The sequence below is a fragment of the Bos indicus x Bos taurus genome, chromosome 26 (assembly GCF_003369695.1).
Source record: "Bos indicus x Bos taurus breed Angus x Brahman F1 hybrid chromosome 26, Bos_hybrid_MaternalHap_v2.0, whole genome shotgun sequence".
NCBI classification, from domain to species: domain Eukaryota; kingdom Metazoa; phylum Chordata; class Mammalia; order Artiodactyla; family Bovidae; genus Bos; species Bos indicus x Bos taurus.
This window is the reverse complement of record NC_040101.1, coordinates 3,172,137-3,197,476: the sequence shown is the minus strand read 5'-3', so window position 1 is coordinate 3,197,476 and position 25,340 is coordinate 3,172,137. Positions and strand designations below refer to the sequence as shown.

The following is a 25,340-nucleotide window of genomic DNA, read 5'->3' as shown; positions in this document are numbered from 1 at the left end:
CGGCGCCATCAGGCCACCGAGCCTGCGCAGAGGGAGATGTCGGCCCGGGCGCCGCCGCCGCACTGCGCATGCTCCCACCTGGCATGGCGCGCGCCGGCGGGGAGGCAGGGCCCACCCTCGGCCCCGCCCCTGCCCGCCGGGGTCCCGCCCCCGCCGCCGCGCGCGTCCCGTCCGGCGGCCCAGGAGCCCAGGCCTCACCCCCGCCCCGGGCCCCGCCCCCAGCCTCGGCCTGGTCCCGCCCCTCCGCGTCCTCGCCGCGCTTCCGCCGAATCCCGGCTCGCGCGGGCCCCGAACACACTGCCAGGTCCCGCCCCCAGGCCTAGGCCCCGCCCCCGCCCCGCGCCCGTCCCCCGGGCTTCCTGGGCTCCATCGGCGCTGCGTGGTCCTGCGCTCTGAGCTCCTTGCGGTTGGCGGCTTAGGCAGCGCGGTGAGTTGTCTGGGTCACCTCCCGCCAAAGTTCGGGGCTCTCCCCGGGGGGAGCAGGCGTCTGCAGCCCGTCGGGCAGTCCAGCCCCCAGTGGTCCTCCGGGCACTCCCCCCGCCCCCCTTGCCATGGTGGTGGGGCCCACTCGGACCCCCAGCCGCCCCTTGCTGGCCCCAGGAGCGACCAGGGGTTCCCAGCCTTCTCCCAGCCTGGGGTTCTTCTTCCAAGTACAGTGACAGTGGCCTGGCCTGGGAGTTGTGCTGCTCCTGCCAAACCTCTAGTTGGTCAACACCTGCAAAGCCCTCCTGCTCTGCACTGGTCCCCAGCCTTCTGTTCCCAGGAAGCTTCCAGGAACCCCTTCTCTGGCCCTTCTTGCAGGAGGCCCTTAGCAAACCGCCCGTGCAGAGGCCTCATGTCCTGTTCTTAGTGTCAGAGGAGGGCCCACCTCTGTATACACTGTGCACTCATTGCGTCTGTAAACACTAACACGTGGAGTGACCAAGTGGAAGTTTAAGAGCCACATACACTGGGCACGGTAATTCCCAAGGACGCGATAAACACAGCAGAGCAGTTCTCAACTGTATTCCTCACTCCCTGAGCTCATGATGAATCTAAGCGTGGTGTTTCTCTCTGTGTCTCAGCTCCTGGCTGACTTTGTTCCGGAAGCACGTTTTGTATACATGAGCACAGCTTTGGCTTGATTGCATGGATGGTCACCAGGCAGAGGGAGACTCCTTTGTCCAGAGAAGGGTCACCGCTGCTATTTGCGGAAGAACATGGAGGTGTTGAACATAAAGAGCTAAGAGTTAGACTGGCCTCGAACTCTGCGCCCGCACTCTGAGTATCTCAGCCAAGGTGCTCCTCTTTCTCTCCCAGCCCAGGGCATGATGGTGGAGGCGGGGGGCTGAGTTGCTCTCATGAGTCCCCCAGTGCAGAAAACACTCAGGGAGGTAGAGAAGACATCACAAAGCTTAGCACGCCCTGGGGCGATCGTCTTTAGGAAAAGGATGTCAGAGCTGCTGCCTCCCACCCCCGGCTGGTGGTTGATAACCTTTTAACTCAAGCTTGTCCCAGGAGGCAGTGACGCCAGGTCCATACTTGCTGAGGTCCAGAGCCCGTGAGCAGAGCTGGCCTGGCTCTGGGAGGCATTTCATTTCTCCTTGGATTCTTGGTTTGCGTTAGGATTTGAGTTGGAGAGTCGAGTCTCTTACAATCTGGGGGCAGGGTGAAGCAGGCAGAGCTTCACCTCAAGGGCAGAGCTCTATGAAGGTACTTTTCTCAGTGAGCATTCTTGCCATTAAAGCAAATCTGTATCACACAAAGTAGACCTAACTAGTGTTATCAGATGCTGCTTAAAAAAGGCCTCACTGTCAGAGATCCAGGTTTAAAGAAATAAAAACCCCGGGTGTGGACAGTGGTTAACATCTTACTCGTGCTCAGCTGTGAAGGTTCTTAAACCTTTCTTTTCCTGTCTGTTTTGGTCTTGCTTGAGTACCAGTGGAGCCTCACCTGGGCCTCATCTTCAGCTTAGGCCTGCGCTTCCACGGTTTCCCTTACGGGTGTCTCACGCAGGGCCCCTCCGTCCTTCCTGTGGGGAGGCAGGGAAGGCAGGCCTGAGCCAGCGTTCCTGTGGACTTCCTCCTCCAGGCCTCTCCTCCTGCTTTTTCAGGAACACCAAACAGTTTACTGTTCTCAGTATTTTTTAATAAACTTCCAAATTGTCTTTATTCTTATTTTGCAGAGGACAAACATTTAGAGGCCAGTGATTCAAACCAAGACTGTTGTTCTTTCAACTCCCCTTTTGGGCGGCATCGATGCCGTTTTCAGCTTATATTCTCCTTTGTAGGAAAAGCAGGAAGTGAAGCAGTGATTTCTGAATTCTCTTTGCCAGTAAATCCTCTCCCTGGGCTTCCCTGATAGTTCAGTTGGTGAAGAATCCGCCTGCAGTGCAGGAGACCCTGGTTCGATTCCTGGGTCGGGGAGATCCCCTAGCGAAGGGAAAGGCTACCCACTGCAGTATTCTGGCCTGGAGAATTCCATGGACTGCGCAGTCCATGGGGTCGCAGAGAGTTGGGCACAACTGGGCGACTCTCACTCTCGCTCAGTCTGCCAGTAGTGATCTGTCAGCGTTATTGCCAGCTTTGTTTTCACTGTCACCCCACCTGCCTTCCTGGCCCCAGTGTGAGGTTCCTCTTTTCTGGCCACTTTCCCTGAGGCTTCTGACACCCTGAGGGGCCTCTGGGTGCTTGAGGCTTGTGTCTGGGGCTCCTTTGGCTCCTGTCACAGTCCCCTCTGACCCCGTTTCCTGCGTAGTTTCTGATACAACTGTTTGCTGAACGAGCTTGGGTCTTACCACAGATTATCACTTAAATGAAACCTGAAGATTTAAAAATCAGAGACATAGAAACATATAATATTGGGTTGGCCAAAAAAATGTTCAAATGAACTTTTTGGCCAACCCAGTGTTACCATTGGAGGAAAGTGAGCTTTTCATATATACTCATGGTAAATGAACCAAGCCAGTGCCCAGGCTTGGTCTGAAAGTGTTCGTAGTTTGTTTGGGTGAGGGAACGAGGTGTGAGCTATGCGGGGTGGCTAGTTTTCACTTCTTTGACATCAGTTTTCCCATTCCGTTAGCTCTGGAGGCCTGACTTGGGTATGCTGTTGTTTAGTCACTAAGTCGTGTCTGACTCTTTGCAACCGCATGGACCGTAGCCCGCCAGCCTCCTCTGTCCATGGGATTTCCCAGGCAAGAATAATAGAGTGGGTGGCCATTTCCTTCTCCAGGGATCTTCCCAATCCAGGGATCAAACCTGCATCTCCTGCATTGGCAGGTGGATTCTTTACCACTGAGCTGCCAGGGAAGCCCTGTATCCAGCTTGGTAGATGAATGTTTGACATCCACTGTTCGAGACAAAGCACTGCAAGGCATGTGTTCTGCGGCATCTGGGGAACTGCTGCTTATCTGCTGGTCAGTGGAAAGAAATAGTCTAGTTTTCTTTTCAGTTTTCTTAACAAGTGTTGTTCAGTCACAAAGTCATATCCAGTTCTTTGCAACCCCATGGACTGCAGCATTTAAACTTACTGTATAGGAGGGTTGTAAGGTTTGGCGAAAGCCACAAGAATATATGGGATCCAGTGAATGTCTTACTCCTTTATATCACTGTTAAAATGAATTGCTTAAGGAAAGGAATGAAGCATCTTTGTGACATTTTGTAACCTTTGAAGGAACCAGAGTGGTTTTGGCAGACGTGGCTCACGTATAAGTGGGTCACAGACAGTGTCATGTCAAAGTGCTCAGAATCCTTGGCAGTTCAGCCAGTCTGTGGCTGCCACCCTCATGATATCTGCTCCAGCTGAACATCTAAACACATAGGCTGCCCCAGGGGCCACTGACACAGCAGTGACATCCTTGTGTATGTGTGTGCTAAGTCGCTTCAGTCATGTCTGACTCTGCAACCTCATAGACTGGAGCCTGCCAGGTTCCTCTGACCGTGGGATTCTCCAGGCAAGAATACTGGAGCGGGTTGCCATTTCCTGCTCCCGGGGATCTTCCCAATCCAGGGATCGAACCTGTGTCTCTTATGTCTCCTGCATCGTCAGGCGGGTTCTTTTCTACTTGGGCCGCCTAGAAAGCCTGTGACATCCTTGGCCACGTGCTAAATGCGGACACTCGTTTCTGATACTACAAGTTTTCAGTTAGATTGAAGGCCTAGCAGAGGAGTGGGGGTCTCCAGGCTTCACGTCCCCCTTGTATACCCCGTCTCCCCAACCTGGAGTCAGCTCTTGTGGCCTGTGACACAGCTGTGATAAAACCAGTTAAAAATTCTGCAGAAACATTTTCTTAGTGCTGTTAAACGTATTGTCACGTGTGTATGTGTGTGGCCGTGAAACGAATTGTGAGAGAGCAGTAAATGCCTAGCATGCTTGCTCTCCTACGTGGAAAATTCTCTTGTTGGAATAATTTCCTACCTGGAACACTTGTGAAGTCAGCAGAGTATCAGCCAGGCTCTGTTGCCCATTCCCAGAAGTCTAGGGGTGAAACTGAACGCGCTGTCCACCGATGGCACGACTCATAAAAGCCAGCACTTGTTAAATCTATTTGTTTTTATTATAGACATCGATCTGCCAGTCGCAATAATGCATTTATGGACATTTTTCTGCAAGCACAGCGCTGGTGGCAGTTTTTACTGACAAATTGAGTCATATGGATAGTAGTTTAGAAAACTCTTACCTTATTGACGGATCGGGCAATTCCAGCTCTGGATGTTCAGAGGTTTTAGCTGGGTGGGAAAGGGAACTGAATTTCAGGGCAGGATATGGGACAAGACATTTAAATGTTGTACTTTAATTAAAAAAACAAACTGGTAGTTATTTCTCATTTGTTTTTTAAACTCTGAGCTACAGGTTACCCCCCAGAGCATAGGATTGTAAGGGGCTGAGGGTGTCCCCTTCACATCCCGCCCTCTTGTTGGTGTCAGAAGTAAGAGCCACCCCCTGAAACGTGGGCTTCATTGCTCCTCTTGAAGTGAGACACTCGTGAGCTGTAGCAGAGCATTTCTCAGAGGTGGTCTGAGCCTGCTGGTCTCAGAATTACCGAGGGTGCTGGTTAACAAGGAGATTATTGGGTCAGAACCCAGAAGGCTGTCTTTGCAAGCTCGCCAGGGGGCCCTAATGTTTGAGCATCTCCCGGGCAGTCTTTGGGGTCTCCACCACCCCCCTGAGCATGGTGGAAAAGAGCTCTCTGGCCCACACACCCCGGCCGGCATCACTGTTCTGAGTCGCCCACGCCTGTGGGTCTGTCTGTGGTTTGTAAGTCCTCAGAGACGTGTGACTCTCTTCGAATTGCAAACCCGACACGTTATCCTAGCTTTATAGTGTTCGGTCTTATGGTTATGACAGAAGATGCAAATGTTAACCAAAACTTTGGCATTAGTTTTACAAACAAATGCTAAGCAGGGACAGCCGTGTTGTATTTCACGCCCATCTTTCCTTCTGAATGGCTGGCCTGTCTTTTTCACCCTCTGGGTACAAGCATTTTTATGGTCTTGGGTCAGGGTTAACTTTCATATGTACAACCGAATACATTTTTGGGGAACTGAACTGAATTTTTACTGATGAAGTGCTGGAGCTGTGGGTGGGAGAACCACGGAAGGGGTTCCGGTGATGCCGTGTCCTGGCTGCGTGGCTTTGGGCAGCTGCTCACCCCCAGCTGCCTCCTCTTCTACGGGATGGCCGTGATCACAGGGACTTGGTCCCCCTGGACGAGTGTAAGCACGGGAAGTCATGGATGGCTGTTTGTGAAGCATGAAGCACAACCTGGATAGAAATTTTAATTTGGAACCATAGACTCATAGACCGATGAGACTAATTGTAAAAAGTGCGAGGAACCAACCAGAATCCTTGTTTCCCTCCAGTCTAGTGAGCATCCTGCTTTTCAGTTCAGTTGCTCAGTTGTGTCCGACTCTTTGTGACCCCATGGACTGCAGCACGCCAGGCCTCTTTGTCCATCACCAACTCCCGGAGCTTGCTCAAACTCATGTCCATTGAGTCGGTGATGCCATCCAACCATCTCATCTTCTGTCGTCCCCTTTTCCTCCCACCTTCTATCTTTCCCAGCATCAGGGCCTTTTACTTTCAGTCTAATCAGGATCCTTGTTTTCCCCTCCTCCAATCAGTATTCTTGTCTGTATACCCCACCCCAACCAGTCGGCATCCTAGTTTTACACGTTTACACTACCCAAGCCCTCACTTGGGGTGTTACACGCAGGGTTAAGGTTGTAGCCACTGGGAACAAGACTGAGTCAGTTTGGACCTGGTTCTATTAGTTACTATCTGTGACCTGAGTGAGGTCACTTAATCTCTTCTAAGCCTTGGTTTCTCCAAAACCCAAGAGAACGGCAGTGTCATTCTTAGGGCTGTTGTGGGGTTTGGGGAGAGAATTCCATCTGGGGGAACCAGCCCAGGCCTGGCCCGTGGAGAACACTGAATGGTAACTGTGGCTGCTATTTGTTAGCTCAGTTGCAAAACTGTCCCTGGTGGAGGCAGGACTGGGGATGGGGTCTCGGTTGGGCTCCCCCTCTACTGTGTCTGTGAACCCGCATGTCTATGGCTCCGTTGGGTCTGGAGGGTCATGAAGCCTGGTCCTGATTTGCCAAGTCTCTAAAACCCCTTTCGTCTCTAAGGAGGTGGTCTGCCCAGATGCCTGTTGGCAGTTTTGCAGTGGATGATTTGGGAGCCCCCGAGGTGGCTGGCCTCAAGGTGCTTCCGCTCCGTGGCAGAGCTCTGAGTGTGCAGGGGTGCTTTGCCGGCAGCCAGCTTGTGCTCTGTGGGCCCGGAGCAGGCAGGGGGGCCTAGGGAGCGCGCTCCTAGTGGGCACCACCCGGCTCCAACGGCCCCAAGCCACTGTCTTCAGGAGGCTCGACCTTAACCACCTATTAAATTGAAAGAACTTCCTGGAGGACCAGACACAGACTCCGACTCTACGGCCACAGCCGGGAACCAGCAGCGACACCAGCATATGACAGTGTCTTCCTCTGTGGACTCCCCTGGGGGCTCAGACGGTGAAGCGTCTGCCTGCAGTGTGGGAGACCCGGGTTCAGCCCCCAGGTCTGGAAGATCCCCTGGTGAAGGGAATGGCAACCCACCCCAGTATTCTCACCTGGAAAATCTCATGGACGGAGGAGCTGGGAGGCTATAGTCCGTGGGGTTACAAAGAGTTGGACACAACTGAGCGACTTCACTTTCACTTTCCCGCATGAAGGGTAACGAGGTCCGGTCGGTGAGCTTTGTCAGAATTTGATCTGCAGTGAGTTTTGTGTGCATGGGGAAATGGGCCTTATTTTTGGGTCTCTTAACTCTCATGTTGGGTTCAGCCTGATAGAGTAGCATTCCAGAAGGTTCTGGCCAGTGCAATGGTGATACCCTCATACATTTTTTGAAGGCCTGCTGGGAACTTCACCCAGTCGGTCCCAGGGAACTCTCGAGGTCACTGCTGAGGGGGACACTCGGGGTCTTTGTCTTGCCTGTGAGTGTCTGGCCTGAACAGGGCCCTGGGGTAGGAGTGATCAGCCCAGGTTTATTTGTAACTAGTGCAGCGTTTCCCATTCACCTTGCAAGCCGCCTTTGCAGCCATGAAACGGGCGCTGTCAGAAGTCCTTTTTGGGGTCAGAACATGGTGTAAAGATACATGCCTGTATTTCAGGAGGCGCTGTCACCTGGAGTCTGTTGGGCTAGTGCTTTGGGGTCCATCTGGGGGCATTTCTAGTGGGGAGTGTGGGGTGATGGGGGGACAGCTGGGGGAGAGGCCCAAGTTAAGGATCCCCTTTGTTCAAGAGAAGAGCCAGCGTTTGGTGTGTATGTGTTTTATTCCCATAAGACAGTCCTGTGGGAAGTGGGGGCAAGCTGGCTGTGGAGGGGAGTCGGCCCTGTCTGTCGGGCCTGGCGTTTGGGTGCTGAAGCTGGGAGATTGCCTTACTGTACCTGTTTGTTCAGCCAGAAATGTCAGCGGGGAGGAGTGAGGCTCGTTAACAGGCCTCTCCATCCCCAGCCTGCGCTCCGTGGGGTTACCTGTGCTTTCCTGCAGGTAGTCACAGAATCTGTACAATGAAACTGTCAAGACTGGGGTGTGCAGTCACATCAGAATGTAGATTACCAATAAGGTGTGTGCTCAGCCTCTTCAGATGCAGGTCATGGACCGTGGGACTGGCCGAGTGGCCGGGGAGCCCACGCTGGAGGCTGAGAGGCAGCAGCCAGGGAGGGAGGCCCGGGTGGTCCTGGTGGTCCCAGTGGGTGTGGTCGGGGGAGGCAGGGTAGGGGAAAACAGGTGCTGCCTGGCGACATGCCCACAGCCAGACTCCGCCCGAGGTTGCCGGGTGCCGTCCTTGTCACCGGGCTCTGGCACGCTGGAGGGGCAGTGCTGGGGGACAGGGACACAGAGGAGCCGGCGTCCTGGAAGTGAACAGCCACCCTTGCTTGTGAGGCTTTCCACGCTCAAGTGGAAGTTCCTTGAATAAAGGGCGAGGCACAGAAATGATGTATGCCCAAAAGTTAGTGAATTTAGCCAGCTATCCCGAGAAAGCCCATGTGTGCTGTTCTTTATTGTGCAGAAGAATCTGTTTCTGTCACCACTGTGTTATCATCAGATTAAGCTGTCGAGTCAGATGGATGGTGAGTCGAGGCGGCCGCTGGCTGATTGCTGGACCCGCACCAACCATCCGTCTCCGGGCCGCCCTGGGGGCAGGAGCTGCTGGGGAGGAGGGCAGCGGTGGGGGGGGGGTCACCGGAGGGTGGCTGCGCCCGGCAGGGGGCTGTTGAAATTTGTTGCAAGAACGGTTACTTAGAACCAAATGCAGGTTCTAAAATGAAATATTCCTGAAATGCAGCATTATCCACCTCTCTGACTACTGGTGTGGTCGCCTTCTGCCCCCAGAAGGACAGGCTCCGGAGAGCCACGCGTTCTGTCCGTCCTGGGCAGCCACCAGTTTAATGGGACACGGGACTTTTCCGGGCTGACACTGGGGACCCCGGGCAGGCTGAGTGCTTGATAGCCCTGGACACGCTCAGTCCTGGTTGGGGGTGACATGCTTGCTGGCTCCCCACCACCAGCTTGAACCCACGTGGGCCCTGAGTCACAATCAGGAGTTCAGTTTCCTTAAACTAAAAGTACGGGCTTTAAAGACTTCCTCTTAGGTGTTCCTAACCTGTTCATTTTTGCCTTGAGTGTGATGAGAACGTGTCCTGGACCCGCTGTTCTGTCCTGGACTGAGAACCTGCTGCTGTCCAGGGGTATCCTCTGGACCATTCGTCAGGCCAGAAGAGCCCCTAAGGTCACAGTTCTGATTTCCTCTTGGTGTTCTCTCCAGAGGCCGTCTCTGGGCCCAAGGTACTTTAACACATGGCTGTGGACAATCCAGGCAGGGTGGATTCTGGAGAAGGTTAATGAGATACTCTTTTGCGTTGGCTGGAAGTCATGTTTCTGGTGGTTTCAGATGTGGAGGCAGCTGTTTGACGTGCCTCACTCCTGCCCTGGTGTTCGTGTGGCCGAGCCTACTTCTTAGAGAAGCTCAGAGGCCTGGCGGTGTGGGTGTCTGCTCCATTCTGCCCAGTGCACGGCTCAGCACAGAGGGGCCCTGGCACTGGGCTACCCGGGGCTGAGCTCAACTGGAGCGTCACCCGTTGGAAGCCAGGCAGGTTCTCTGTGCGGGGCCAGGTCGGCTCTGTCAGCTCTCAGGTTGGAGGCTGTCTCTTGGGATGGAGAGCAACGTCCTCGTGGACTCTGGGTTCAGGTGGCTGACCTTTCCCGTCTCCTGTCCCTCCGCCACCGATGGAGGTGCTGCCTGGCTGCAGCCTCAGCCGCCTGGGTCCTTTCTGCCTGGTGCGCCCCAGGCCGTCTCCCTGCTTCTGCCCCTGAGCACTGCTGCCCCACTGCCCTGCAAGCTGGCACGCGGCAGCGAGGACTGCTTCCTTCTCCTCCTGTTGGAGGCAGGGGCACAGAGATGCTTCAAGGGGACCCCTCTTTCCCACCCAGGCCCCAGAGGAACATGAGCCTGTGAAGCTCCTTTTGGCGCCACTTTTAGCCCCAAGGCCCTCCACGTTTATTCTGGCAGCTTCTCTCGAAACCTATGCGTCAGCTCCTCAATCTCAGAGTGAATGGGTGGGAGGCTCCAGAGAGTCTTGCCTAGGGATCCTCTTCTGATTCAGCCTGATGGTAGACCCTGTCTGCTCCCAGGCTCTCCCTGAATCCTTCCCACAGCCCTGCCCTTCTGGAAGCCTCTTCAGCCCCTGTAATGTCTCCTTCCCTCGGGCCCATCACAGGTACACTCAGGTTTCTGATTGACTTGTATCGTTCTTGTCTCTTGATGCTGGTGTTCTGTCTTGGAAACTCTCTGTGGCCTGGTGTGGGGCTTCCGCCTGATTGCAGGGCACAGGTTGCTGTGGACAGAACGTGCCCCTACAATCTACGTGTTGAAGCCCTGACCCCCACTGTGACTGGATTAGGAGATGGGGACGTTAGGGGATTGTTTAGAATAAATGAGGTTGGAAGAAGGGGCCCCAATCCAGTTGGATTGGCGGCCTTATGAGAAAAGAGAGAGGGTGATCTTACCGGCAGCAGGTGGCTGCCTACAAGCCAGGAAGAGAGCCCTCACCAGAAACCAAATCAGCTGGAGCCTTGACCTTGGACTTACCAGTCTCCAGAACTGTGAGAAAATGAATTTCTGTCTGTCAAGCCACTTAGTATGTGATTTTCTGTTATAGCAGCTCGATCTGACTAATACAAGGTGAGGTGCAGACTAAATAATGTTACTTCAAAAGCACAGAACTCATGAGGGGTTTGCATATGAAGCTGGCGTTTGGAGATAAAGATAACTTGGTAATCAGTGTTCAAAAATAGGATTGTTTGCAGGTTTAGCTCTTGGCATCCCGAAAGGTGTGTATCAGAATAAAAGAAAACAGGATGAACAGAAACCCAAGCCTTATTACCAGGATCCCAGAGGTTTTAGAAAGGAAATCTGGCAGATTTGGTCAAGACACCAGAGGGCCGGCGGACCATGGACAGGCCTGGTCTTATCCTGGTGCCGGGCGGACCCTGCTGGAAAGCAGTCAAGGCCCCTGGCCCTGAGGGAGGCTGGGAGGTGGGACTGGAGTAAATGCTGGTTGACTGGGTTTCTTAAGCACGAAGAGGGGTAACAGCACTGGCCTACAGCCTCAGCTTGTTGGTTGGGAGTTTCTGTTGCTTTTCTATTTTTTCTCGATTCTGGGTCAGTTCGTACTTTGCTCCTGCTGGAACCGAAGAGCATCACATGGTCATTCTACTGGGCTCTAGCGAGGACCCTAAGAACCATGCAATTTGCTGCTGTTCATGCTAAGTTGTCTTGAGGATTTTTGGACGTCTCTGTAGAGTTGGAGACTAAGTAGGGCACTTCTCCCCGGAAGCCTGCCAGCCCACACGTGCACCAGACTGGCCCACGTTAAAACTGTGGCCATCGGTGAGAAGATGTAGTAAATAAAGCTGGGAGACTTAGATTTACTTCTGCCCAGGTCGCCAGTCTGCCAGAAGCCACAGTATGCGTTGTGGTTCTGCAGAATGTCTCAAATGTGCGGGTGTTTTTAGGATTGTTGCAAGGAACGCTGAAGTTGTGAACTTTCACCATTTCTGAGCTGCGACCCTTTGCGTCTTCAGAGGATGACCAGCACTGTGCTCCGTGGTCCACTCGGGGCCCAGCGGTGGCTGGAGAGACTGCTGTGTTCTGGGGGGAGAGGCTAGGGTCTGGGGCGGTGCTGTGGGCTGTGCTTAGTACCATACTATTGACACCTGAAATGTGGGTTTGGATCCGCAGTTATGTTTTATTTATCAGCACAGCTATGCTTGTTGTTTCATTCCGTACTGAGAGTCTAAGAATATGATTAACCTTGAGGCCCCTCTTGTGATTATTAGTGATTGATTCTGTTTAACCTTGAAATCAATAAGAGGGGCCTCGTGGTGTGGTGTGCAGTCCGTAAACAGGGTTCTGTGACAGTAGTCATACCGGCTTGTCCCCAGAGCAGATTGGCTGGAGCTCCAGCATGTGACCCGTTTTATATACCTGCTCTGGTGTCCTGTGTTCCTTGCGGGACTTGTGTTGGTACCGCTGCCAGCATGCCCCGCCCCCGGCGGGCAGGGCGGGGACGTGCAGTCATTGGTCTGCGAGCGCCGTAACGTGAAAACACTTCAGGCTGTTCAAAGTATATTTTACAAGTCTGCATTGGGACTTCAGGGTGTTATATCGAAAAGCCCAATTGTACAGTTACCATGGGAACCCAATTAGAATAGATGGCTTGATTTTGGGGGGACAGCGGTCTTGCATCTTGACCAGAAATCTAGTGAGTTTTAACTGTTTTCACGTTCCTACACTGACTTGCTCCTCCAAAGCATTATTTCTTCACCCTCCTCCTCGTTTCCAGCTTTAAGCCAAAATAGAAAAAAGTTGTCTAGTGGTGGTTCAGGAGCAAGTCTCCTAGAGAGATGTGACCAGGTTTGTGTGGAAAAGTTTGTGCAGGTGATGGGAGCGGTGGGGGTGGCAGCCAGTGTTTAAGAAGATGCGGCAAATAGGCGTTTTCCTCTGGTAACACGGGGTGCTCTCATGTGCCTCTCCTTGTGCTCTGGGCGTCGGGTGGGGAAACAGGTGTGCACCTCTGTTCTTCCTCGTGTTTGCAGGTAGGCAATCGGGTTCTGAAAGGCTCTGGGTTTTCCGGATGGAGAGAGCAGGTGGGTGGGCAGGGCGAGATCACAGGACTCTTCCCTCCACTCCTGTATTCCTGTCATTGTTTGGGCTCAGCAACTTGGCACTCCTAAAACTTCCTAGAGACTCCAGAGTCATACATCAGTGCAACGTTGAAAAAGTTTTAAGTATTTACTAATTCATTTAAGCAATGCTAAACATTTTTTGTTGCTCAAGTGTTGTATTTAATATATTCTCACTGCTTCTCTGTCTCCCTGTTCTATAAATTATAGGAAAGGAGCGTTGAAATCACCAACTGTGGCTGGAGATTTGCTGTTTCCTATTGTGTTCTCTGTTCTTGCTTCATCTGTTTCAAAGTCTTTTATTAGGTGCATGCATATTTAGAATTTGTACATCGTTTTGGTGAATTAACCCTTTTACTCTTAATGGCCTTTAGTCTTAGCAATTTCCTTGTTTTGAAATTATGTGTTTGATATTCAGATAGCCACTCCGGCTTTCTTTCCATTACCGTTTCTATGGTGAATGTTTTCCCATTCTTTCACATTTTATCTTTATCTAATAACTTAACACATGTTTCTTATAGACAGCTTGCTAATCATAAGGTCTTTTTAAAATTGAAGTATTCAGACTACTTACATGTTATGTAATTATCAGTGTGGTTGGATTCAATGCACCACCTTGATATTTGTTTTCTCCTTGTTATGTTTGTTCCTTCACTCTTCTCCCTCCATTTTCCTGCCTTTGTTCAGACTCTTTGAATATATTTTTAAAATGATTTCAATTTACCACATATGTGCATTGGCTCTTACTGGCTCTAGGGTGTGTAATGGTCATAATTAGCTCATCATAGGCTGCATTCACATCATATTATTCATCGTCTTGTACAGTGTAAGAACCTTCCATGAGTATATTTCAATTTCTCTCATCCTATTTTAGGGATTATATTTATTTAGTATGTTTTCTACATATGTTATAAACTCCAAAATATACTTTTATTATTTTTGTTTAGGCAGTCAATTGTCTTTTAAAGAGATTAAAATTGAAAAAACTTTTATATTTATTTGCATACTTACCACTTGCATGTTTTCTACTCTTAGGAACTATGAATTTCCATCTGGCAGTCCTTTTTAATGCCTATGGAACGTGCACCAGTGTTTCTCAGATAAAGGTCTGCTAGTGTATGAATTGGCTCTTCTGTTTTTGGAATAAGGCTTTATTCTGACTTTCATTCTTGAAAGATATTTTGCCCGTCACAGAATTCTATATTGACCCTTTTCTTTTTTCCTCTTTTCATGCTTTAAATATGTGCCATTGTGTCCTGCCTTGCGTAGTTTCTGATGATCAGTTTGCTGTCCCTCTTAATTTTGTGTCTCTGTGTGTGATCGTCTTTCCCCACGTCTTCCGACCACTTCTCAGGTTTTTTCTTTATGACTTCTTTTCAGCAATTTGTTTATGATTTGCCTTGGTTTAGTTCTTTATGTTTTCTTCTGCTTTGGTTTCATTGAGTTTCTTGCAATAGTGAGTATAGGTTTTTATCAAATATGAAGAAATAGTAATTATTTCTTCAAATAATTTTCTGCCTTTTTCTGGGACTCCCAATTGCATGTGTGTGGCACCCCACTCCAGTACTCTTGCCTGGAAAATCCCATGGATGGAGGAGCCTGGTAGGCTGTAGTCCATGGGGTCGCTGAGACGGGCACGACTGAGCGACTTCACTTTCACTTTTCACTTTCATGTATTGAAGGCAATGGCAACCCACTCCAGTGTTCTTGCTTGGAGAATCCCAGGGACGGGGGAGCCTGGTGGGCTGCCGTCTATGGGGTCGCACAGAGTCGGACACGACTGAAGTGACTTAGCTCAGCTTAGACTGCCTGATGTTGTCTCACATCTTACTGATGCGGTGCTCATTTTCTTTGGTCTTTTTCCCTTTTTCTTCCTGGATAGTTTAAAAAATGTCGTATGTTCATTTTTACTCACTTTCCCCGCCTTCTGCTGTATGTGCTTTGTTAATCACATCAAGTAATTTTTCATTTCAGATAGTCTATTTTACATCTGCATTCCATTTGGGTCTCTCTTACATCTTCTGTGTTTTCATAATGTTATGTTTTCTTCTATCTTCTTGAACATATGAGACATATTCATAGTAGCTGTTTTAACCCAGGCAGGCTGGCTTCAGAGTCTGGGACCTTTAGTGCATGGATTTTGTGACAGCGTTTTGGCTGACAGGAGACTTTTCTGTTTGTTTTCTGATTCTTGGCTGTATTTAGATCATGTGGCTGCCAGCAGACCATGTGCTAGTAGAGAAAATTAAATATGGCAGGAAACCTGGACTGGGGATAGCTTGAAGGGAACATGTCAGTCGCTCAGTTGTATCTGACTCTTTGTGACCCCACGGACTGTAGCCCACCAGACTCCTTTGTCCATGGGATTTTCCAGGCAAAAATACTGGAGTGGGTAGCCATTACCTTCTCCAGGTGATCTTCCTGACCCAGGAATCAAACCCATGTCTCCTGCATTGCAGGCAGATTCTTTTCCATCTGAGCCATCAGAGAAGCCCAAGGATAGCTTTCTAGGATCCAAATGAATCTGAAGTGGAGCCTCCAGGCGGCCATGATGAAAAGGGAAGAGGGTGTGATTAGTAAGTGACTGTCACCATTCAGGAGAGAGGGACCTTTTCCTGTGGAGAAGTTTGTGTAGGAATTTTAGAATAAGGAATGTAAGTGATTTTTAAAAAATTCAGGAATGTTCTGGTTTGATTTTGTTTGGTTGTGAGTCCTCGGCGGAAGCCAAGCGTATCACATTGTTGCTTAGGGACCTAAGAAGGATGGTTCAGGTGGATCACACTGCTGGCCCTCCTTGACTCAGGGGCAGGGCACAGGGAGAAGCCTGACTGCAGGGGGTGTCTCAGGGTGGGTCTGTGTCACCCGATGTCCTGTGGAAGCAGAGGGCAGCCGCAGGGTGGCCGTTGGAGCCATCCCACTTGGTCTTGCTCAGCTCTGACTTCTGGTGGACATGAGAGGTGCTGGGGGAGAGTGGAGCACCCCAGGTGAGGGCTGCAGATATGGCTGTTCCTTGTCTGATCTCTGCGTCCACTTGTCTCTGTTGAGAATGGCCCCGCCCCTGCAGCCCCTGGCCACCTGTGGCTCTTGCTCCTTCCAGGGGCCCCGCCTTCTGGGCTTTGGTGACGCCTCATCTTCCCAGCGTCCCGCCAGATGAAAGGTGGGAGCAGCCAAGTCCTGAGGGGGCTCAGCCTCTCCTGCTGGCCTCGCGATGCTCCCGTTCCTTGTGTGTCCACCTGCTTCCTGTGTTTAAAGGGCCTGGGGGGTTCCTGCTTATGTTAGGTAGATCCAGGTTAAGGCTGGGAGTGATTCATGGGTGAGTGACACATAGGTGTTCGGTGATGTTGGGAGAAACAAGCTGAGTTTCTGTCAAGAAATTTAAAGCATGTCATTTGAGGTTTTACTCCCAAGCAGGGGCTTCCCAGGTTGCTCAGTGGTAAATAATTCTCCTGCCAATGCAGGAGACCTGGGTTCGATCTGTGGGTCAGGAAGATCCCCTGGAGAAGGAAATGGCAACCCACTCCAGTATTCTTGCCTGGAAAATCCCATGGATGGAGGAGCCCTATAGGCTACAGTCCATGGGGTCACAAAGTCAGACGTGCCTGAGCGACTTCACTTTACTTCAAGAGAGCATTAACCCCTGTGTTGCCATCTGTCTGGCCATGCAGAGAGCTCTGCGTGTGAGAACTGAACCCCTTGCCTGGGGGCTCGTGTGACCTGGTCCGCACGTGGGGCCGCAGGCCGGGCTGCCCCCGCTGTGCTTCTCTCACAGCCCTGTGCACACCTAGGAAGGTCAGGGTGCGTGTGCACGTCTCTTTGCTGTGCACCTGAAGCGGACACAGCATCGTCGATCAACTGTACTCCCAGATAAACTAGACTTTAACAGAGAGTGCCGTGTTCACAGACGCGTGTGAGGACGTGGGGTTGCCTTGGGGGTGTGTCTGTGCCCTCACGGTGTCGCATGAGCACTCGGAGCGCGTGGCCGTGACTGCTCTGACGTTGCCCAGGGCGCCCCCCACTGGACGCGTGCCTCCTGTGGTGGGTGCGTGCTCGCAGCGCCCCATTGGCGCCACGTGTCTGCAGTTCTTCTGGAACTAAAGGGGAAGTGCGTTCGCTCACAAAGTTTGCAGTTACGTACAAATTTCAGTCTGCACGTACAGATATCCATAGTGTGCTGGTTTCCAGCTGGAGACTAATCTGCTTCTTTTTTTTTTCAGTCTCAGATGATTAAGTTTTGAAAGTTTCTCTTAGCATGACATTCAGCTTCTGGAAAAAGTATTCATTGCTCTTTCCCATCACAAGGTGCACATTGCCAGGTTTTGTCAGTTTTCCACTTTGTGGAATTTTGACTTCAGGGTTCTTTGCTACATTAATTTGATCTTCCCTGTTCTTCTGATGCAGATGTTTCCTTTCCTTTTTTCTTTCCCTCCCTCTTTGCTGCTGCTGCTAAGTCGCTTCAGTCGTGTCTGACTCTGTGTGACCCCATAAACGGCAGCCCACCAGGCCTCCCCGTCCCTGGGATTCTCCAGGCAAAAACACTGGAGTGGGTTGCCATTTCCTTCTCCAATGCATGAAAGTGAAAAGTGAAAATGAAGTCACCAGTCGTGTCCGACTCTTAGCGACCCCATGGACTGCAGCCCACCAGGCTCCTCCATCCATGGGATTTTCCAGGCAAGAGTACTGGAGTGGGGTGCCATTGCCTTCTCCATCCCTCCCTCTTTCGTCCTCCCCTTTTTTACTTTTTAAAATTTTGTGTTGTTTGAAGTCCAGTAAGGAGTGTATGAGATACACATGTAAGCTGTGGAGTGAAAGTCATGAGCAGGACACCTGTCGCCGCTTCACTGAGTGGGGTTTGTCTGGGTGCTTCCTCTCCCTCCCCAGCCCTGAGCAACACACGCACTTGGTTGCTCGGTATTTTGTTTCATCAGTTTAAACATTTCGTTTCATTTTCTTCTGGTTTCTGAGGCTTCTGTGGAGACATCAGCTGTCAGCCTCGCTGTTGCCCCTTTGAAGGTAGTGGAACTTTTTACTCTGGTTGCTTTTAAGACTTTTCTCTCTGGTTTTCCATTTCTCTGTGGTTTGGAACTAATTAACTGTGAGGTTAGTTGGGAGTTTTCTTCATACTGAACCCTGTTTGGAGTTTGCTGAGCTTCTTGAATTGCGGGGTTGGTGTCTGTTATTTGTTTTGGAAAATTCTCGACGCACTGATCCATATATGTCCCTTCTTCACCTGCTCCTTTCCTTCTGGGGTTGAATCATGGAGCTTGTCCCGTTTCCTGTGTCCTCACGGCTCGGGGGCTCTTGTTTGCTGTTCACTGTCCTGTTCTCTTCCTCTGCCGTGGTTTGCATTCTCTCTGCGGGCCTGTCTCGTACATCACAGATCCCGTTTCCTACACCATTCCATCTCCTGTTAATCCTATCCAGTGAGTTCTGAATTCCAAACTTTGTGTTTGCAGTTCTAGAATGTCCATTTTGTATTTTTATAATGTATTTCAATTTAGTATTTAAAATTCTCGTCTCATTCATTTTGTCTGTCTTTTCCTATTTTTAAACACAACAACCACAATTATTCTAAAGTTCTTGTCTGTTAATACCAGTATGTTGGAAATACACTCTTCTGCTTGTATTTTCTGTTTTCTCTTGACTGTATAGTATGCACGTGCACATGTGTATGCACGTATGTACACGCACACATGTATGCACATATGTACATGCACACGTGTATGCATGTATGTGTATACACACATCACATGGGATAATTTCTGTATGTGGGATAATCCCAGTTTTGTGTATAGCTCTTTTATCTGATTTTTTTTCGTAAGTGCTTATCTGTGAAACTGAAATCTTTGCCAACATAATTTCTAGAGATGACATCAGTTCTGTTCTGTTGCTCCATCATGTCCGACTCTGCGACCCCATGGACAGAAGCACGCCAGGCTTCCCTGTCCATCACCAACTCCTGGAGCTTGCTCAAACTCATGTCCATCAGGTTGGTGATACCATCCAACCATCTCACCCTCTGTCATCCCCTTCTCCTCCTGCCTTTAATCTTTCCCAGCATCAGGGTCTTTTCCAATGAGTCAGTTCTTCACATCAGGTGGTCAAAGTATGGAACTTCAGCTTCAGCATCAGTCCTTCCAGTGAATATTCAGGACTGATTTCCTTTAGGATGGACTGGTTGGATCTCCTTGCAGTCCAAGGGACTCTCAAGAGTCTTCTCCAACACCACAGTTCAAAGGCATCAATTCTTCGGTGCTCAGCTTTCTTTATGGTCCAACTCTCACATCCTTATGTGACTATTGGAAAAACCATAGCTTTGACTAGACATATCTTTGTCAGCAAAGTAATGTCTCTGCTTTTTAAAACACTGTCTAGGTTTGTCATAGCTTTTCTTCCAAGGAGCAAGCATCTTTTAATTTCATGGCTGCAGTGATTTTGGAGCCCAAGAAAAGAAAGCCTGTCACTGTTTCCATTGTTTCCCCATCTATTTGCCATGAAGTGATGGGACTGGATGCCATTTCTGAATGTTGAGTTTTAAGCCAGCTTTTTCACTCTCCTCTTTCACTTTCATCAAGAGGCTCTTTAGTTCCTCTTCACTTTCTGCCATAAGGGTGGTGTCATCTGCATATCTGAGGTTATTGATATTTCTCCTGGCAATCTTGATTCCAGCTTGTGCTTCTTCCAGCCCAACGTTTCTCATGATGTACTCTGCATAGAAGTTAAATAAGCAGGGTGACAATATACAGCCTTGACGTACTCCTTTTCCTATTTGGAACCAGTCTGTTGTTCCATGTCCAGTTCTAACTGTTGCTTCCTGACCTGCATACAGATTTTTCAGGAGGAAGGTAAGGTGGGTCTGGTATTCCCATCTCTTTAAGAAGGGATGACATGGTATCCCATTATAAAGGTGTAAGATGATTTCATTATTGGGTATTTAGGGCAGTTTCATGTCTGAGACTCTGTCCTAAAGAAAATTTTGCATGCAAAGATGTTTAATGCGGTATTTTTGAGAATACAACCAAGTAGGGAAGTCTTCTGTATCTTAGAGAAATTCTTGACTAGTCTCTGGGCTCCTTGACTTTGCGGACTACATCTTGTAGGTTTGGGTCCAGAAGTATTATGGTCGTTTATTCATATCTTCACCCAGAGCATCACCCACCTGTCAGGGCCAGGGTCTCATCTCCTGGGTGGGGACGTGCTTGGTCGGTGTCTGACTCTACACTTGGCAGACAGGGCCCCCACTGCTTGGAGCTTGGGCTCTCGTTGGGCGTCGTGACTGAGGGAACAGCCAGTGCTCAGTGGTCGGCTCCTGGTTTATCAGCAGGTCGACCCTCGATCTCCTGGGCCTCAGTTTCCCTAATGTGACATGACTGGGTTGGCCAGCACTATCTGCAGAGCGCTCGGCTGTAATAGAATATACCTGTGCCAGCCAGTGTGGGAGCCACAGCCACAGGAGGTTCGGCTGTAATAGAATATACCTGTGCCAGCCAGTGTGGGAGCCACAGCCACAGGAGGTTCGGCTGTAATAGAATATACCTGTGCCAGCCAGTGTGGGAGCCACAGCCACAGGAGGCTCGGCTGTAATAGAATATACCTGTGCCAGCCAGTGTGGGAGCCACAGCCACAGGAGGCTCGGCTGTAATAGAATATACCCGTGCCAGCCAGTGTGGGAGCCACAGCCACAGGAGGTTCGGCTGTAATAGAATATACCCGTGCCAGCCAGTGTGGGAGCCACAGCCACAGGAGGTTCGGCTGTAATAGAATATACCTGTGCCAGCCAGTGTGGGAGCCACAGCCACAGGAGGTTCGGCTGTAATAGAATATACCTGTGCCAGCCAGTGTGGGAGCCACAGCCACAGGAGGTTCGGCTGTAATAGAATATACCTGTGCCAGCCAGTGTGGGAGCCACAGCCACAGGAGGCTACTGGGCACTTGGAGTGTGTGAGTGTGACTTATTAACTGAATTTTACATTTTTATTCTAAGTCATTTAAATTTAAACCAGTGCCCCCCTGCCCTGTGACTCATAGCTGCTGTGTTGGACACGACTACCCTAGATGGACTAAATGTTTGTTTAATGTTCCATAGTAGGCTTTAGAGTCCACTCTGATTCTGACATTTGGTTTTCTTGGTTTTTTTTTTTTTTAATTTATCACTAAATTTAAAAATATGAACATTAAAATCTCCTCTTTTTTGTTGTACAGATTACAGATTTTTCCTTCTTTGTGCTGTTTTAATAGGGACATCTCTCCTCGGGGAGAGGAATTTGAACAGGACACTAAAAATACAAAGTAGGCCAAATTAGAGAAGAATAAGGGTTTTTTTTGGAAGTTCGCTTGTCTTGCACAACCATTTAAGTAAACTGAGCCATTGCTGACACCACACGTGGGCTCTTCTGTCAGCTTCACAGTGTTCCTTTAACCAGGTTTTGGATTTTTGTCAAAACTAACAATTTAAATTTGCAATTCAGTTTTCTGTTATAAGTAATTGCTGTTTGTAAATGAGACTAATTTCTCTTTGAATTTACGGTACAAATAATGTAATTTAGAGTTACAGATCTCTTGATCCTCTGGGTGCAGGCAAAATAAATGTAGTATCGAATGCTGGATCTGGGCAGGATTTTTCTATGAATCTTAAAATATGTGCTTTGTGAAACTGGGTTAAGTTATTTTAGCAACTATAAATAGTCACTTGGTAATTAGGTGTTTGGGTTTATTTGTTATAATTGAGTGCTTATTAAAGTTCAGCTGTTTTTTTTTTACCCCACAGATCAGAAGCTTTTATAGGCCAAGTGATAAGATACATCCTCTGCAGCTCATTCGCTGATTATGACTCATTACAGATGATGGATGACCTCCTAAACTTTTAAATTTCTGTTTGCTTGTAGAGAGCGACAATTCTCACCTTGCAGTCGGGCCTGCTCCAAAATTCTGGAGCCGTCTTGTATAATAACCCCTTACAGTCGATCACGTTGTGCGGGGGAGAAACGATAACGGGGCACGCTGCCCCTGCCAGACATGAATGGCATTTGGTCTGCTCTGCTTATCTCTCTGCGCCAGGATTCCTCCCCGTTTTCTAGGCAGAGCTTCTGCACGTCGTGACATCAGGGCCTCATCCGGGTGTGAGTTTCCGCAGAAACAGCCCCGTGTCTGGTCACGGAGGGTGTGATGGCCTTCCCAGAGCCTTCCCGGGACCATGGCGTCTGCCGTGTCCGGCGCTGGCAGAGGCGATGGTCTCTGTCGGGACCGCACGGCGTCTGCCCGTCTCCGGCACTGGCAGAGGCGATGCTCTCTGTCGGGACCGCGCGGGGTCTGCCGTGTCCGGTGCTGGCAGAGCTGAAGCTCTCTGTCGGTGCTTGGGTGTGGCCAGGGTGAGGGGCAGGTGTGCCCCTGTGAGTGGCCGGATCCAGAGGGCACAGGGTGACCAGGGCGGTCTGGTTGTTTGGAGACTCCCTTTTAATTTTATCCTCATCCTTTTGAAGAAGAGAAAATTAGTCATTTGTTTCTTTGGGGTCACGATTGGTGTTTTATAAACATCTGTGCTATGTCTCTTTAGTCGTGTCTGACTCTTTGTAACCCTATGGACTATGTGTAGCCCACCAGGCTCCTCTGTCCATGGGATTCTCTGTGCAAGAATACTGGAGTGGGGTGCCACCTCCTCCAGGGGATCTTACCGTCCCAGGAATCGAACCCAAGTCTCTTATGTCTCCTGCGTTGGCAGGCAGGGGAGGCACATCCCCGTCCCAGGGATCGAACCCAAGTCTCTCGTGTCTCCCGCGTTGGCAGGCAGGGGAGGCACAGATGTGTGGAATTTTCTTTGTCACTCCATCTTTCTCCAGCCACCCCCCCACCTCCTAGTCTAGTTTGAGCCTCCTTAGTTATGCATACTTTCTATTTGCCTTTTTCACATGATCCAACAACAAGTACGTTTTAAAATTCATTCAAGTTGAATGAATGGCCAGTGAGAAGAGACTGCTTTTGTATAATAACAAGATTAATACCTTGGCTCAAGGGACATAACATTTTAGTAAAATTGAAATTCGTATAGTTACCCTAGCTGTGCTCTCCACCTCTGGCTTCCTTATAAAAATGTCTGGGTAAAATACTGGCGGGCCTCTCCAGCCATTATTTCCGTCCGAGTTACGCGGCCTGACCCCGCACTCGCTCGGGGTTGTGAAGTTGGGCCAGGTCTCCTGGCTCCTGTCTCATCAGCTCGTGCGACTGTTGGAGGTGAAGTGCTGGTGCTGGCTGTCTCTGTGGACCGGGTATTTCTGGGGAAAAATACAGGGAGAAATTTCCTCCCCAAGCAGTGTTTTGTATTGCTTTACATACACTCATGTATAATCTGCCCCCTTTCCCCTTTTAATTACTCCCCTCTAATGTGCTGGTCTTGATGGCCTTGCATTTCCCTTTTCGTCGGCTGGAGAGACCTATTGGGGTAGAAGCTATGGAGAAGATCTTCTGAGTGGCTCCTGATTTTAAATAGGAGGTGCCCCATCTCTAGTCTGATTTATAATGTGATAGAAAGCTGCTGATAAAGTGATAGGCCAGCTGACGCTAATCTTAATTTATGATCTATTTAACCTTTTTATTTCCCAGCAACAGCTCACACCCCTCTCCCCAGCCCTGGATCTCTGTACCAACACTTTTTAGAGGCAAATATGCAGCGTCATGGTTCTGAACCCGAGGTCGCAGGAGGGGTTTACACTGGGGACGCTAATGCCTGTCCACCAGGCTTCCCCACCCGGGGCAGTTGGGGTGATACAGGCCTGCAGACGCCTCTCACCCTAAGGGCTCCCGTCTCCCTGTTTCTGAACGGCCAGGTCTTCAGGGTCAGGATAGACCTTGCATGCACATGGGTGTCAGTGGAGTCGGGGGGCTTTTTTGACTTTTTATTTTGAATAACTTTAGCGTCGTTTCTGTACCCCGTCCATCTAGTTTTGCATAGTGTTACTGTCTTCCATGGCCCTAGTACATAACTTTATGCAGTTCCCACAGCCAGGGAATTAATGTACAAGGTATTAGCATATTAATCAGCATTAATTAGTGTTGTGTGATACTGTAAGCCTTGTTTGAATTCCAGCACTGTTTCCACTCATGTCCTTTTTCTGTTCTGCCGTCCAGTCCAAGACCCCACACGGCATTCCGTCGTCATGGCTCCCCCTTGTCTAGTTCATGGGGTCCCTCTCTCCTTCTTTTTGTGACCTGGACACTTTGGAAGAAGACCAGTCAGTTATACAGTGGAATGTCTCTCCTTTGGGTTTGTGATGTGCTCTCTTGATTAGATCGAAGTTCACATTTTTGGTGAGGAAAGCGCAGAGATGAGGACTCCGGCGAGGCATCACAGCACGTGTGGTGTCCAGGTGACGCGAAGCACGGGCGTGGGGTGAAGTTGGCGTTGCTCGAGTTTCTCCAGCTGTAGCGTTACAGTGTCCTTCTCTGCAGCTGACACCTTGAGGGAGGTGTTGTGAGGCCGTGCACACACCCCGGCTCTCAGCTTTCACCTGCTAGGTTCGTCATTCATTGCTGTATCTTGTCTGCAACAATTACTGCTGTGTTGTTGGCCTGATGACATGTGTCTCCTTCATTTTCTCTTCTTTTACTAATTGGAATTCTTGTGAGTGAAGAGCTCTCTGTTCTTTCCCGCTTACTGCTTTATTCACTGAACTATGTTAGTATGGACTCTTGGATATTTATTTTATGTCATGGGTTGCAGTCTGATACTACCATGACTTATTCTGTTAGTCATGTGGCCTTTGGACACCCCCTGAGATTAGCTCCTCTTTTTGACATGCTACCCTCTAGTACTTTTGGCCCCGCAGTGTAACCCAAGCTTATCTTGTGTTTTTCCTGCCCCAGTCCTGGATTTACCCACTTCTCCAGGGAGCCTCCATTCCTTTTCCTGGAATGTGAGGTTTAGAAGCCAAGGTCTGGGCGCTGCTGTGCTCGTTGCTGTCGAGGTGCTGGTGCTTCTGACCCCTGTGAGTGGGTGGAGCCAGGGCACGCGTGTGCACTGACCACGCACGCACATCAGGAGGCACTGCGTTTATTTCTGCCCCCCGTCACCTCTGTGTATATTAGAGCCTGTCAGTTCGCCCTGGCACCTGCAGGTTGAGTCCAGCCCGACAGAGTGCAGTTCCGCCACCACCTGTCCCAGGCAGCGAGAAACCTGCGTCTTGTGATGGAAGCGCACTTACTCACTTATGGTTTTTCTTAAACAGACTCTGGTAAACCCGTGTCATCGTATTGGCTGTTGCTACCTCAGGGATCGCTTGGTACATGAAATCCCGTTTGTGAAGGAGGGTATTTCCTGTGCTTGCTTCACAAAATGTAGTCTGCAGAATTCATTTAATTACCTGTGTCAGTGTGGTTAGGAATTCAGGCTTCACCTGGACAGAAAATGAAGTCATTTTGTTTTCGAATAGATGGCATGCTTTCAGGTAAACTGACCAGCTAATTAGCTTATTGTCAAATATATAAAAGTCATACATTGAGAAGAAATAAAACAACAAAGGTCCTCTGATACTATTTTATATGAAAAATAGTAGTTACTTTTCATAGGATTCTCTATTTCTGTAAGCTTATTTTCTTTTCCCATTTTTGTCAAATTGGTACATTTTAACTAAATTCATGAATCTTT

The 25,340-nt window shown here is 49.7% G+C and overlaps 1 protein-coding gene across 2 annotated transcripts in view; it reads left to right on the top strand.

Annotated features, from left to right (window-relative positions):
• The first annotated feature begins 321 nt into the window (after positions 1-321).
• The window catches only part of MGMT (O-6-methylguanine-DNA methyltransferase), a 278,866-nt gene continuing 253,847 nt past the window's right edge, over positions 322-25,340 (top strand). The window contains exon 1 of one of the 2 annotated variants that reach the window (XM_027528875.1): positions 322-427. The gene's annotated coding sequence lies outside the window, so the exon portion shown is untranslated. The remainder of the gene's footprint in view (positions 428-25,340) is intronic. The other variant, XM_027528876.1, reaches the window with a different exon arrangement.